The 13,975-nt window shown below is 50.6% G+C and overlaps 1 protein-coding gene across 4 annotated transcripts in view; it reads right to left on the reverse strand.

Annotated features, from left to right (window-relative positions):
* The window catches only part of LOC149342503 (uncharacterized), a 239,808-nt gene that overhangs the window by 166,476 nt on the left and 59,357 nt on the right, over window positions 1–13,975 (reverse strand). The window contains exon 1 of one of the 4 annotated variants that reach the window (XM_089544889.1): window positions 13,201–13,223. The exons of the other annotated variants lie outside the window; for them this stretch is intronic. The gene's annotated coding sequence lies outside the window, so the exon portion shown is untranslated. Of the gene's footprint in view, window positions 1–13,200; window positions 13,224–13,975 lie in introns of those variants that run through there. 4 annotated transcript variants of the gene reach the window in all.

Genomic DNA, 13,975 nt, shown 5'->3' on the forward strand with positions numbered 1-13,975 from the left:
ATTTCTTTGAATACCTAAAGGTATTATTCTCATCATGACGCCATCTTCTCCCTACTGCAGCGTAAGTAGATAAAGAAATGACGTGAGAGAACAGGCAATAGTAACCATTTCCACGCATCAAAATAATACTCTGCAATAAACATTTCAGACAGATCACGATGACAGCCCCCCCCCAACACACACACACACACACACACACACACACACACACACACACACACACACACACACACACACACACACACACACACACACACACACACACACACACACACACCATCTGCCGTTGTAACGCTATTTGCTCAGAAGACGACGTTGAAAGCGCGTTCTTCGGTGAGAGCAAAAATGAAGGATCGCAGTCAGCAGCGCTCCCGCATCTTACGGAGGTCATGCGACAACATGAGAGTTTCCCAAGTACACAAACACCAGTGACCTGCGAGACCTTGGCCTTTGTCAGTCAGGCGATACAACTTGCTCGTCCGCATCAGCACTTCTTCCCGTACAACGCCGGTAATAGGCTTTTGCTTCGCAATCCAGCGGCGGGGAGAGGCTCGTCTCTGCGCGATTGCGCAGCTCCTCCAAATCTTCCGTCGCGCCTGTTTGCAGACAAGCAAAGCTACGATTTCGTCCCCCCTTCAAGAAGGACAAAGCGGACTTAGGGGATACCCGGCTTTATTTCGACAGTGCTCTTCAGGTCGAGAGAGGGCTGCGCAACGGGACAGATTATGTGGCAGCTACGACACAGTTCAGACGCAGCCACGATAGAAGGACTATACAAGCAGTGTAGCGCGGCACCAGCAGTGATTCAACTCAGCAGCAGCACGACACCATCACCTAATGAATGCAATACGTACGCGCCGCGGTGCCCGATGTGCGCTTGACCCTTCAGGTCGTTTTATTACGATAGCATTAGAAGCCCCAGTTGGTCAAATTACGCCGTTGGTCACGAAATTGGCGCACTGGCTAGAGTGAACTGACGCCACCAGACCGGAAGTAACGTCCATCCCTTCCAGTATATAGTCATCAATAGCTGCTATCGCCATGGCCCTGCCAACATATATAGGAATTAGCTGTCCCCGTGAATTTTTTTTCAGTCGTTTTTCTCTGCAATTCTCTGCGCGCTGCTCGATAGTTAGGCATGCTTTGCTCGAGACGGCGTCACTTACCAGCTCGTCAATGTAGAAAAACCAAACTCAAAACGAAACCATACCCGTTAACACAAAGGATGATGTAGTGCACAGATGCGCAGAAGCATGAAAAACGCAAATAGCGAACGCGTTGTGTAGCACATGTAGGCAAATGCACACACAAACCTTGAATTCTTTGAACTTTCACGTACCAAACCGGTCAGACCTGACAGTCGTCGAAATAAAGCGGCCGGACATACGGGGAGCAAAGGAGCTGTGATGACGATACTGACAAAAGCTATTCCGAGTCCAAGCGACACAACGACGCGACGGCGGACAACGGCGAGATCACTGGGACCGGAAGAAAAGACGAGGAGAGGGAAGATTATCGGCGAAATTGAGCGAGTTCGCTGAAGGAGTACATGGTCCAAGAAAGGAGGCGACGGAAAATACCGAAGAAAAAAAAAAGAGAAGCGGCCTGGTTTTGAGAACTTCACTTACCCCCCAGTACCTCCCCCGTCGCGCGCCGTTGAGAACGTGGGTCCGCTGCTCTCGTTTAGTAGTAGTTTTTGTTTTTCCTTACAGTACCTCGCTTGCTTTCTTCTTAGGTCTCGGAACGTCAGAGCGTAAAGAAATGTAGGAGCGCCAGCAAAAGCGGAACTCGGTGGGGAGGAGCAGGCGGGGGGGGGGGGGGGCGTCAGCGAGGAGGACGACTTGCCGCCAAGGATCCCCCACCACCATTCCCAGACTGGCGGTGCTGAGAAGCGGCGAGGCGGCACGAGGCATAACTACAGAGGATCCCGGACAGTTACAAATGCTCCCCAATACCCTTCCAACTTTCCAAGCCATTCGGCGCCAGAGTACGTCGCGGCATCACCCCCACTGGCTCTCCTTTTCCCCGGCTTCCTTTCCTCCCACCACTTCATTCGCTTCCTCCCTTCCCTCTCCATCTCCACCAGTCGGCGGCGGCGGGCCGCGCTTGCGGAACACTCGCACTTCGAAGCTCTCGGATTTCGTTCGTTTTCCGTCTTCCTCTTTTTCCGTTCTTCTTTCCTTCACCAGTCTTTCTCTCTCTTTCTCCTCCTCTGCCACCGCTGCTTTAGCTTTCCTCTTCGGGTTCCTCTTTCCCTAATCCCCGAGTGCATCCAATCTTTCTTGCTCCCCGAAGTGTTTTTTTTTTTTACCCCGCGTTTTTTGAGCGCCCTAAGCACGTTTCCGCTAGCTCCGTTTTCTTCCGCAATTTAGAGAAAACGGCTCTAGAAAGATCAAAATAAAGCCCCGAGGCAAAAACTTCAGCGGGAAACGAACGGCTGTTACCCCCCCCCCCCCCCCCCTCATATACCAGATGAGGACGTTGCGCAGACCTAGTAAAAAACAAAATAAAACGAACGCGGAAAACGGCAAGCAGAGCATGAAAGAATAAAAAAAGCCCTACGAACGGCGGCGTAGCTGAAAGAGCCAAAATGAGCGGGAAGAAGAGAAGGAGGAGGAGAAGGGCGCGTCCGACGGGTGTCCCGTTCCCGAAGAAAGGGTAGCCCCGAATTTCGCGGCTCCGGGAAAATGAGACCTCTACACTCCCGACCAACGTTTCAGCAAAGGAACAAGACAGAATAGAGAGGTAAGAAAAAAACGCTCATCTAGTAAAAATGAAAAAGAAAGAAGTGAAAAAAAAGGCAGGAAAGAGCGGGAAAGGCGATATCAGTGCTGTGCGTGTGAGGGAACGAAGGGAAGGTTACGAGATGAACGGAGCTAAATAAAGGAAGCGACGTCATTCCCAGAGGACAGCGTGTTTTGCAAAAATCCTTATAAATCGAAGTCGTCTGGGATGGGCCTTCCGAGGAGACGGCAGCACTTCCGGAGAGAGAGTGAGAGACGAGGGGAAAGGTTTCGGGGACTGCCCGATGAAATAGATGTGATCCGTTAAGAGCAGCGCCGCCGCATTGAACGCTGTGGTTCCTTGCATAGCCCGGAGTCCACTATTTGCTTTTGCCACGCTCCTGTCTTGTTGGAAACTTATCTTCGCGGCCTGGGAACGAAGTATATTCGTGAGCGCACAATCTGCGGCTTTGAGACGCCCTCCTGATTTCTTTTTTCTTTTTTTCTTAAGGCCGTAAGACATCCTATTTCGAGTGTAGCAATAACTTGTCAGACGAACATATCTGCAAAGTAGCGCCGCACTCATTGCGTAAGACTGACGAACGCGACGTTTCGGGAGCTGGTTTACAGCTTATCAGTAAGAGAGACGACGTCGAAGGGCTTATGGTTAAGGATGGTCGAGAGTGAATACAAGAATTGCGCAAGTGCTTGGCGCATGATGCTGCTCCAAATATCGGCCCATGTGGTGGGAAAAGACCGGCAGGAAAAGGGCGCAAAACCTGTATATCGGTGCAAATCTCCAATCGCACGCCGCTATATAGGAGGCTTTATTACTTAAGTGACATCTTGTGTCCTTGCGATATATGGGTTCGCGACGAAATGGAACGGCTGCACCGAGAAGCAGGAATGTTGCCTCGCTTGTATATTTTTTTCTACAACATACAGTAATATACCCCTTTCTTCATCACCAGGTATAACGCAGGCAAAGCGAAAGAATGCTATACCGCTCAGCGTATCTGCCGTGGCGCAATACGCACACGACAAGCCCAAATGTCGTAGCAAGCTTTCGACATTGCACCGCTGTACACGTTCTGTCTGGAAAGTATCCAAGGAGATTTCGTTCACTCTGTATAAGTTTGGCAGTCCTACACGCCCCACTCACTTTAAGTGTAGCCGGGAGGCTCAAAGACTTAAACCGTCGTTTCTCCCACACTTCCAAGCATGACGCAAAGTTCACTTCTTGGTCGGCTATCAGCGAGTAATGTCTTCTTTTGTTTTTGTTATTTTGCCTGAAGTGGAACGACATCTCTGGATTTTCGAATCAGACTTCAGATATTGGGATAGCCGAAAGTTTCGAGGAGAAATATATTGGCGTTGGAGCTGGCTACAGTGTACTAGAGAGGCAGTGTAGCGCGCGGCCGGGATTACGCATTCGGCGCTTGCTCCCGCCACCAGCGAACGAAGCGGTGGCGCTGCAGTCGCTCACTCTTGAACGCATTGCTATGGAGTTGCGGAGTTCGCCTCCAAACGGAATTGGTGACTTGCGCTGCGCAGCGTGCTAGGCACATAAAACGACGAAGTGTCTCTTTTTCTTTGCGCAGCCATGGTACTCCGACACTGCTTTAGGAGAAAAAATGCGCCCGCTCGAACGTCGCGGTGATCCACTCGTTTCTAGCGGCGCTGCGATCGGAGGCTCTTGAAAGCAGGCCACTACTGGCGACAATGATGGCGTTCTCCGCAAAAATAAAAAGGCCGCACCGGATGTGATACCCAGACAGACGCGACGCCTTGGTGGAACTGCCAGCCACCGCATTTTCCCACAAAACCATCCACTTCCCTTCCTTACGCCGCCCGCGTCACTAGCTGAAGAGCTATAACGTTGTACTCTTGTTTAATACAATCGGACAGTGGTGTAGACCTTTGTCCTGCAGTGCGCTTAGGTTACTACGATGACGATAATGATGCTGACGATGAAAAAGACGCATCCACGTTTACTGCATGGGTGCGCAGCCTGATGTAATTGTTGTCGATTTTTGCGTTACACGGCCGCAAGCAGAGGAAGAAAAATAAAACAAAGAAATACGTTACAGTGCCCCGCTGAGGCAACATGAAAACAATCTTCCAATACCGGAGATAAAAATGAAATGGCGTTAAAGAGAGAGAGAGAAAGAACGACAGAAGCATCAACACCATGGTCGCCGACCTCGCTCCGGATAAAATGTATATACAAATACGCTAGTCAAGTAACATTACGAACAGCGAATCACTAACGGTGTATCAGGGAACGAGGCCCGCGGGCGCATTTCTTAAGCGCGCTGGGGGCGCGAGGGGGGGTGAGGATCGCAATTAATTAACTACACGGCCGACCACGGCTGCTGCGGGATATTATTCTGACCTATACGCAATCCCTCCTACAACCGCCACACCGGCCGTGCACGTAACGGCACAGCCGGGCATTCGCGTTCTCTTGTCCCCGTATGTGCATGTATATACCATATTTTCCGGACTACAGTGCGCGGACTATAGATGTTTAGAAGCTGTAATTTCGCTAGGAAGATCACTTGTCAGAGCCGAAGATGTCTGCATAGCTGTCAAGTCAGCCGCGATGGGCGTGGAATACGGCATCGACACTGAAAATGAGAGTTACCGCTTAGACCGGCTTTTGAAGATGGTACCTTGGAATTCAAAAGTGGTGTGTCGTGATGAGCTAGGTTTACGACAAGGAATCGTCTGAGTGTTCGAAAACGCGCGACGGTAGGTCAAAGCGAGCCGGATGACTCGAACTCGCGGACCGGTACCAAATGTATATTGCTAACGAAGAACCTTAATAACCTATTTTAATCTTCCTCCCTGCGGACTGCACACCGGGTGCGGACTATATAAGCAATAACTTTTTATTTTAAACCGAAATTCGCCCCAGCGGACCATACACCAAGCACGGACTCATCATCATCAGCCTGATTACGCCCACTGCAGCGCAAATGCCTCTCCCATGTCTCTCCAATTAACCCTGTCTTTTGCCAGCTGCGGCCACCGTATCCCCGCAAACCTCTTGATCTCATCTGCCCACCTAACTTTTTGCCGCCTCTTGCCACGCTTGCTTTCTCTCGGAATTCCCTCCGTTTAAGGACCAGCCGTTAGCCTGCCTTCGCATTACATGCCCTGCCCAAGCCCACTCCTTCCTCTTGATTTCAACTAGCATGTCATTAACACGCGTTTGTTCACTCACCCACTGTGCCAGCTTCCGATCTCTTAACGTTATCCGATAATTTTTCTTGCGATAGATCGCTGCGTTGTCCTTAACTTAAGCTGAACCCTCTGTGCTAACCTCCACGTGTGTGCAACATAGGTGAGTACCGGTAAGATACAGCTGTTGTATACTTTTCGTTTGACGCATATTGGTATCGAAGTGCGGACTATAGACCAGAAAATACGGTATAAAGTGGCAGCCGACCCTGCAGCTGCTTCTAAGCTCCAACGCGAGCGGGGCAGAGCTCAGGCTCGTGCTTGCTACGTAGCAGAGCAGCATCAGACCGTGGTCTGCATCCCCCACCCCCACCCCGTTCTCTTCGCACCGTTAATTAAACGCCCAGCAGCGCTGAAATTAGCTGGCCTCTCCTATGCAACGTACGTGAATCCCGCGGCACGCAGGTTCAAGCCCGGTCAACGCAGCAGATTACTACTCCGCTAACGTGCGCGAGGCCCGCCACATGGAACGTGGGCTCCCTACATGGAAAACGCTCCGCGCGCGCTCTCGCGGACACAAGCGGCGGCGCAATGCTTGACGCGCGAAAGCAATGCTCGCTGACTCAGTATTGTTACGAAACTACGCAGACATGAATGCTATGCTGCCCCGAAACAACGGGGCGCTTTCTAGTGCTGCACGGGCAGTGCCGACAACGCAGTGTGGCGAGGAGGGAAGAAATCCCGCATTTTCTGGAAGATGTGTAGGCGTCCTTTCTTCTTTTTTTAGGGAAACGGATAATGCTACAAAGCCCGACTCCTATCTTTTCTTTCTTTTTTTGGCATCCATTGCTGCACATAGAACTTTCTCCGAGAATGCCATAACCGGAACCTAGTCCATTCTTTCCCCAGTTTCACACCCTCCCTATTCCCCAAAGCAATCCTCTCCTCCCTTCCCTCACGCAGTGGCGTTCCACGCTGCAACCGAAAATTCCTCAAAATAGATCCAGAAATCCCTATTTCAGGCCCCTTTTTTCTCAGCAGCAGCTTAAAAACTCGGCGACTTTGGAAAGAACGAGACAAATCCGATTCTTAAAATTCCCTTAACGCCCAAAAATTTCCTTTTCAACAAACTTTACTCCTGAAATTCCCTCAAAAAGGCAAAAATACCCCAAGCGTAGCATCACTGCCCTGGCAGCGCGCTTCCAGTCGTAGCCCAGACAGTTACTGCGCCCCATACCTCCTGCATGCAAGGCGGATGGTCAAAATACTAGGCCACCACTACAAGCAAGCAACCGCAAGTGCAGTGTGCCAACTGTGGCGGGTTCCGCTACCGCCATGCGCCGACACTGTATACGCTGCGCCTGACGGCGACGAAGTTGCCCCGCTGTCTTGGTGCTGGCTGCGACTGTCTACGCTGCCAGATCCTGCACGGCGGTTCGGTCTCATGAGGACGCCTAATAAACGCACAAGCAACTTCGAGGTGTGAGGTTGAAATACCATTCGCCCGGATTTTCACGCCGCCAGTGCTTCGTCGCCTCCTCCATTTGTCGCGCCGGAGACGCCATATACCTCATGCGCGGCCGACGAGGATGAGCAGGATTGAACTCCACATGCTCGCGAATAAGACGCCGCTTCTCGCCAGCGAATGAGACAGGCGGTCGCGCTCCAGGCAGCCCTTCAAAAAGGGCCGCAACGGCAGGGCGGAGACAGCAGCCGCGAAGGTAAAAAAATCGTCAGGGAATGCAAGCACAATATACCCAAGAGGCGGCAATATGGACGGCGCAAGCACCGCCAAGAAGAAAATACGGAAGAAAACCGCAGCGCTGCGCGATCAAATCGAAGCTCCCAAACTTCTTTCCTTCGTCTAGTTCTCGATCACACTTCGTCGCATTTATTTTCTTTTTTATTTTTTACAGCGCACCGGCAGAAGAACCTGAACAGAGATTTGCCGTATTTATACGGCCGCCCCTTTCTGTCAGTGCGTCCAATCCAACTTGTAGAATGCTTCCGTCTTTCTTTCTTCTTCTCCTTTCTCGAAGCTCGCACTCGCTGAAATATGTTCGGCAGGAAGTACTACGTAGTAGTGGCGGTGGTGCTGGTACCATGCTCCTGCTGCTGCTCCAAGAGCTTTGCATTTCTGCCGCAGCCCTCACGCACACCGTCGAACGCTGTATTGTGGGGCTGGCGCCCATTATTTTCTATTTCCTGGCGTCCCGCTTCTGTTTTATTTTTTTTTCCGAGTTTAATACCTTTTCCACCTTTTTACTTATCGCGCACTCTGCGGTGGCGCCTCGCGTAGCGCGCGCCTTATATATATGCTCTCGTTTTCTCCTTCCTTCTGTCGCTCTGTCGCTCTCCAATACCGCTCTTTCAATTCTCTCTCTCTTCGGCCTTTCGCGAAAAGGAAGGTCGTCTCCGTCGTCGATGCCGAACTCGCGATCGCCGGCGCGTCGCTGAATAAATTCCGGATTTCGCGCGCGCACGCGCGCGCTTCCCAAAGAAAGTTTCACACGCACAAAAGAGGAGGATCAGACAGCCGTCGAGATGAAAGAAAAAAGCGAGAGAAAAAGAAAGAGAGAGAAAGCGAAGTCTGGAGCGCAGGAGAAGCGCATCCACCGAGTCGTAACTCGCCCCGTACAAAGGACGGAGCCGCCACGCAACCGCATGCAGGTTGCGGCTGAGAATGTGGCGCGGCTTCGCAACGTGATTTGCCCGCGCTCCCCTGCGCGCCTGCTTCCCAGCAAACTTCTCTCTCGGCACTTCCTACATATTCGTTTCACGCTCTATACAGACTATTAAAATTTTCGTAAGGAGCGAGCCTCACGGAAAACAGAACGTTCGCGCTATCCCGAAGGCAGCAGCAAGAATTCCGCCCCGAAGAGACCGGCAGTGCTCTCGATATAGCCTCAACGCGGATGTAAATAAGCGTGCATGCGTGGCAAGCTTGGAGCCGGGTCAGATCCGTCGGTACTCACCAACGTCACTGGAAGGTGTCGCCGTTATGCGTGGGACGCCCAAAAGTCATTTTCGACTCGGGCACTCAGGAGTGCCCGTGGAAAGCAATATCAGCTACAAGAGCTGCGATGAGAAAATCTGACTCCGATGAAAAAAAAAAAAAAAACGCAGACAGAAAGCAGCAAAAAGGAAGGAATTGGTGACCTCCGTTGAAGCGAGGGCAGTCTAGCTCGCAGCCGCTACGACGAACGCTACAAGACTTTTACGTGACGTAGTGAGGAGGAGGATAAAACGTTTATTTCCGGCATAGAGTTAGAACGGAGCAGGTCACAAAGCGTGGAATCCGTCCAGGATCCCATGGGAGGCAGCAGATGCCTTGGTTCTTGCAATCAGGTTCTGCTGTTCCCCAAGGTGAGAGCCGGCCAGCACCTCGTCAGTGGGTTGGCTAATTCTAGGAATTGCGTCATTTTGTTGAAATTCCCATGCCATGCGGTAAGTATTGCAGACTTCCTCGCAGGGTGGATACTTATTGCTGTATAGCGTAGATTGGGATTTGCTGAAGGTATTGAGATTGTGGAAGGCTCACTTTCATTTTCCCTGGTTAGGGATATTTCTGCTTAACAGGCGGTAATTTCACTCTATGGACGGGGGGGTGGGGGGGGGGGGGGGGGGGGGGTGAGTGCACTGTAGCGCGTTCTCTTCAGGTTTTCGGTTGGCTAAGTCTCCAGAACAGCCATGAACAAAGCTGTTGCCGGCCGGGTGGAGAAAAAAAATGCATTCAACGCAGCAAGTTGTAAGGTATTTCGGTACTAGTCCCTTACTGGGGGGCAAGCACTCTAAGCATGGCTCTTATCCTGGGAGGAGGAGGGGGAGGGGGGGGGGGGGTCACATTCCCCAGTATCCCTGAAATCAAAGTCACTGCCACACTGCCAGACCTTCCGGAAGTGACATCGTCAGGCATGCGCGGACGCGCATTTCCCCACGTGGTACAAAAAATTACATCGGGCCCTCCCCGAAAGCAAACCCTCGCTACGTGCCCGACTCCAGGTAAGCACACTGACAGCAGTTATCACCAGGTTTAAAGACACAATGACTCATGTCTGCTGCCTTATGCCAAAATGACTCTACAGCTATGCACCTAACATACATCGCGCGTGCATATTTGCTGCATTAGTGGGAACGAGAGGAAGACTGCATGCAAGCTGCGCATGCGAAGGCCCGAAAATGCCGCTGAGGTGGCTCAGTGGCTACAGTGTTCGACTGCTGTATAGACCCGAGGTAACGGGCTCGATCCTGAGCGCGGCCACGGTATTTCCGTGGGTGAATAAAGAAACTACCGTTTGACAGATTTCGCACAAGTTAACCCCCCCCCCCCCCCCCCCCCCCCCTAAGAGACTAGAATTGATCCGAAGCCCTCGACTACGGCATACCACGAAGCCCCAAGTTTTGCTCCGCCAAGTGACAACAGATCAACCAATCAGAAGTCAACGAGATTAGTCTTCCTGGTGCACCCAACTTGGAGCGGTCATTGTACTCGTAATGCTGAAATTTCGATGCATCCGCCGGAATAAAGCTTACGCTTCACTTACCGTTGGCATATCATCTGAACGACAAGAAAATGTACGTCCGCGCGATAATCTGCTGAATGTTTTTGTACCTAACTAAACTTCAATAAGGAGATCAAGCTTAATAAGACCAATTAATTCCGTTACTCCGGGCTGTCTACAAAAGGGCAATAACAGACCTCTGCTCTGGCTATAGCGCTTTCTTTTTTTCTTCTCCACACTGCCTCCACACCACCTTCGATCCAGTCTTAAACCGCAATATTTCCCGCGGCCGTAACACATTTTCCTTACTATTATTATTATTTTCTTTACTAGCATCTCACTCCTGTCCTTGGTTCTGGGAAAGGGTTTTGAAACGGGGGTTTTCGCGTCAGTTAATGACTCCCGTGGAGGCAGTTAAAGAGCTATCAGCTTTCCAGTTAGTCCCAAGCGCCTTGAACGGAGCTGCTCAACCAGTAGATTACCGCAGGGGCAAGCACACTCATTTGCGTTGCTTTCATACCGTTCTCAGTATCGCGGATTGAGCAACATCACCCAAGTGAAGGAGCACCGCCGTGTGTAGAACTCCTATCCATATATACTATATACACGCAGCCGATTTTCAAGAGTTCTCAGTGAGCTCGTCGTTACGCCGAAATGGTTTTACTTCGCCCACTTAGAACGGGAAGAAGGAAAGAAAAAAAAAAGTGCCCACGTCTGCTTCCTAACGCGCAAGAACGCCAAAGTTGGCAAGCAAGTAGACGTCTGGTACATGGACGAATAGGGGGGATTACAGTATAATAAAACGCGAGAGCACACTACAGGTTTTTCTAGGGGAAGGCGCGCGACGGCGTTTCTATCTTTTTTTTTTTTTTTATCCTCCAGTCCTGCAAATGCACTGAGCGACAGTTGTTCGAGGTTCGGCTCGAGGCGAAGTGGTTTTGCGTAATCGCGCAGCTTCCGACAAACTCCGAGGCATGTGGAAGCTCACGGAGATCATCCGATCGAAGTTTCTTTTTTTTTCCTTCGCTTTAAAGGCGATTTCGCAATGCACGGAGCGTAATAGGGCAAGAAAATGTTGTAGACGATGATGACACTCTTTCCAATTTTACTGCGACAAGACCCGGTTGGTGCTCAGTGGTTTAGTGCTCGTGATTACGGCGCACGCGGCTGCTGACTGCTATAGTGGGGTACAACTCAAGAACGAAGTGTCTTTTCCTCGTCAAAGGACTCGCTTCCAGCCAATAGCGTCAGCTGATTCTCATGACTGCGCTAGCGTGAAATTGCATGCAGCGGACTGTCCCGGACCATGGAGGAAAATGACTATCCTCTTAAATCTTCATACATTGTCACCCTAACAGGGTCGTGAGAATCGGCCGACGCCATTTCTGGAAGGGGGGTCCTTTGATGGGGGGAAAATCCGCTTCGTTCTTGAGTTTTATCCGACTATAGTAAGATTGTTCTAAACTCGCTTACTAGTATTTTGGTGGTTACGAGACGAAAAAACTGCTGGTGCGCTCAAATTTCGGTGTGTATTGACGGTCCCATTGGGTCCAAATTAATCCGCGCAACCCGTCGCTACGGTGCTCTACATAGTCTAAAGGGCCGCTTTGTATACTAGAAATTTATTGAACACCTGATAATGCTACGTTGGAACGTCAAGGCCCAGACGTATATGCAGTAGGAAGCGTTAGTTGTAGAGGCCGCAGATGAGTTTTCGCTCGGAAGAAACACCCACCGAAGCTGAGATTCGAAGGACACCAAAATGAAGCTACCCAGTCGTATAGAGCTATCGAGCGCAGCACGGTGCCGGATCTGCCCATCAGCTAAAGCTCACAAATTTTGGCAAGGCGTGCCAAATCGTTAATGACAAGGACAGAGCAAACACTACAGACCATAGACGCCTTTCCTTCGGTTTCTTACTTCTACGTGTTTTTTTCTTCCACGCAGTGCAAATATATAGTCGCGACAGCAGTGGGCTTGGCACTGCGACAGAAGACATCGTTCAGTGCATTCCGTCTGCCAACACTGTTCTTCGTCAATTATCGGAACATCGATTCTACTCGAGTCCCAGACGAAAGGATCGATCCTCCGTCGCGCACAAAGTCGCACAAAGAAAGATCGCTCACGAAACAATCACTTCCTTCAAAGGAGACGACAGAGACCGCCTGCTCCTCCTCCCTTGGCGCCCTCTCCTCCCTTTCCATCCCTCTCCCTCCCCCTTCCCTGTTCGGGAGCAGTGCGCCCTAAGGCGAGCATTGCATTGCAAGAACGCAAAGAAAATGCAAAAGAAAAAAAGGATCACCACTTCAGACTACAATACGCTTCAGCGACCTCTGGAGATGGTTAGACAGAAAAAGTCACCCTTACAACACGCCCCTTATATGCAGCTACCGATTACAGGTCGGCGGTTCGAATCCCCGCCGCTAGCTATAGCTTTAACTTAACTAGTAGATTCATGCTGCCCGGTAGGCTGAATCATATGACACCATCAGGAACATTTCGCGGCAAACGGTTGACATGATCAGATTTTTTTTTTTTTTACGCAGCCCCTGATTATTTCCGATACTGTGCCCACTACGCCGACGGCTTTTCGACCGAACGAGCTGTCGTGCAAAAGAATTGTGTCGCCTTTCTGCTTGGTTGGCATGACTATTTGCAAAACAAACAAACAACAATGTATTGCCTCTTAAGAGAGGAATTTATAATTCAAGTGAAAAGAACAGCATACCTACAGTCGACTCGCCTAAGTAAACTGACCTTGCAATGAATCTGCATGCAGTACGACATACCAGTTCTTGGGAGATGTGTGACAAGTAGCACGAACAGCTTACCTGCAACGAGAAAAAGAAAACAAGCGAGTTGCAATTATCGGCAGAGAAACGACGAAACAACCTAATTTACCCAAGCCATAGTTAACACAACGATAAAGAAAATTTTTCAACTTGGTCACGCGCCACGCGAATGCACACCTTGAAACGCAATCACGTGCGAAGCGCGAGATCATTGTGTGAGCGTTACTGAGGACCAAGAAGAAATCAAAGAAAACATGTGTTGCCAAACGTCCATTCAGCGTGAAACATGATAAGTACACAGGCACAAAACACACAATAAACTATTACAGCATAAAAGCGACCCGAACAGCTTCATCGATGTGGTAACACTAGCACTTAGTTTCACCGCACAGACACAAGGCAATAACGGAAACCGCTCAATCTTTTTCTCTCGGAGTTGTGGTGACGTTTCCTTTTACCTACGTGCATCTGTCACTACGCCTTCTCAGTATTAGAAGAGAAGCCGCACTCGGCTCCGGCACGCCTTGAATGACATCCAAATAAAAATAAAAACTATATCACATTGGAATATCGCTCCCGGTCATCTTTGTTCTTCCTGCCTAGTGCCTTGGGCTGTTACTTCCCTTCCCACCTCTTAGTATGCGGCATAAACAAGCTGGACGGAACGTTTCCGCCGAGTACGACTAGGGAGAGGAAACCGTCGCCAGCAGCACGGCAAGCTGCCGTGGACGACGACCCGCTCGAGACAAAAAGGACCCGGTGCGGAGCGCGC

The sequence above is a fragment of the Amblyomma mixtum genome, chromosome 5, assembly GCF_055824585.1.
Source record: "Amblyomma mixtum isolate Tamu chromosome 5, ASM5582458v1, whole genome shotgun sequence".
NCBI classification, from domain to species: domain Eukaryota; kingdom Metazoa; phylum Arthropoda; class Arachnida; order Ixodida; family Ixodidae; genus Amblyomma; species Amblyomma mixtum.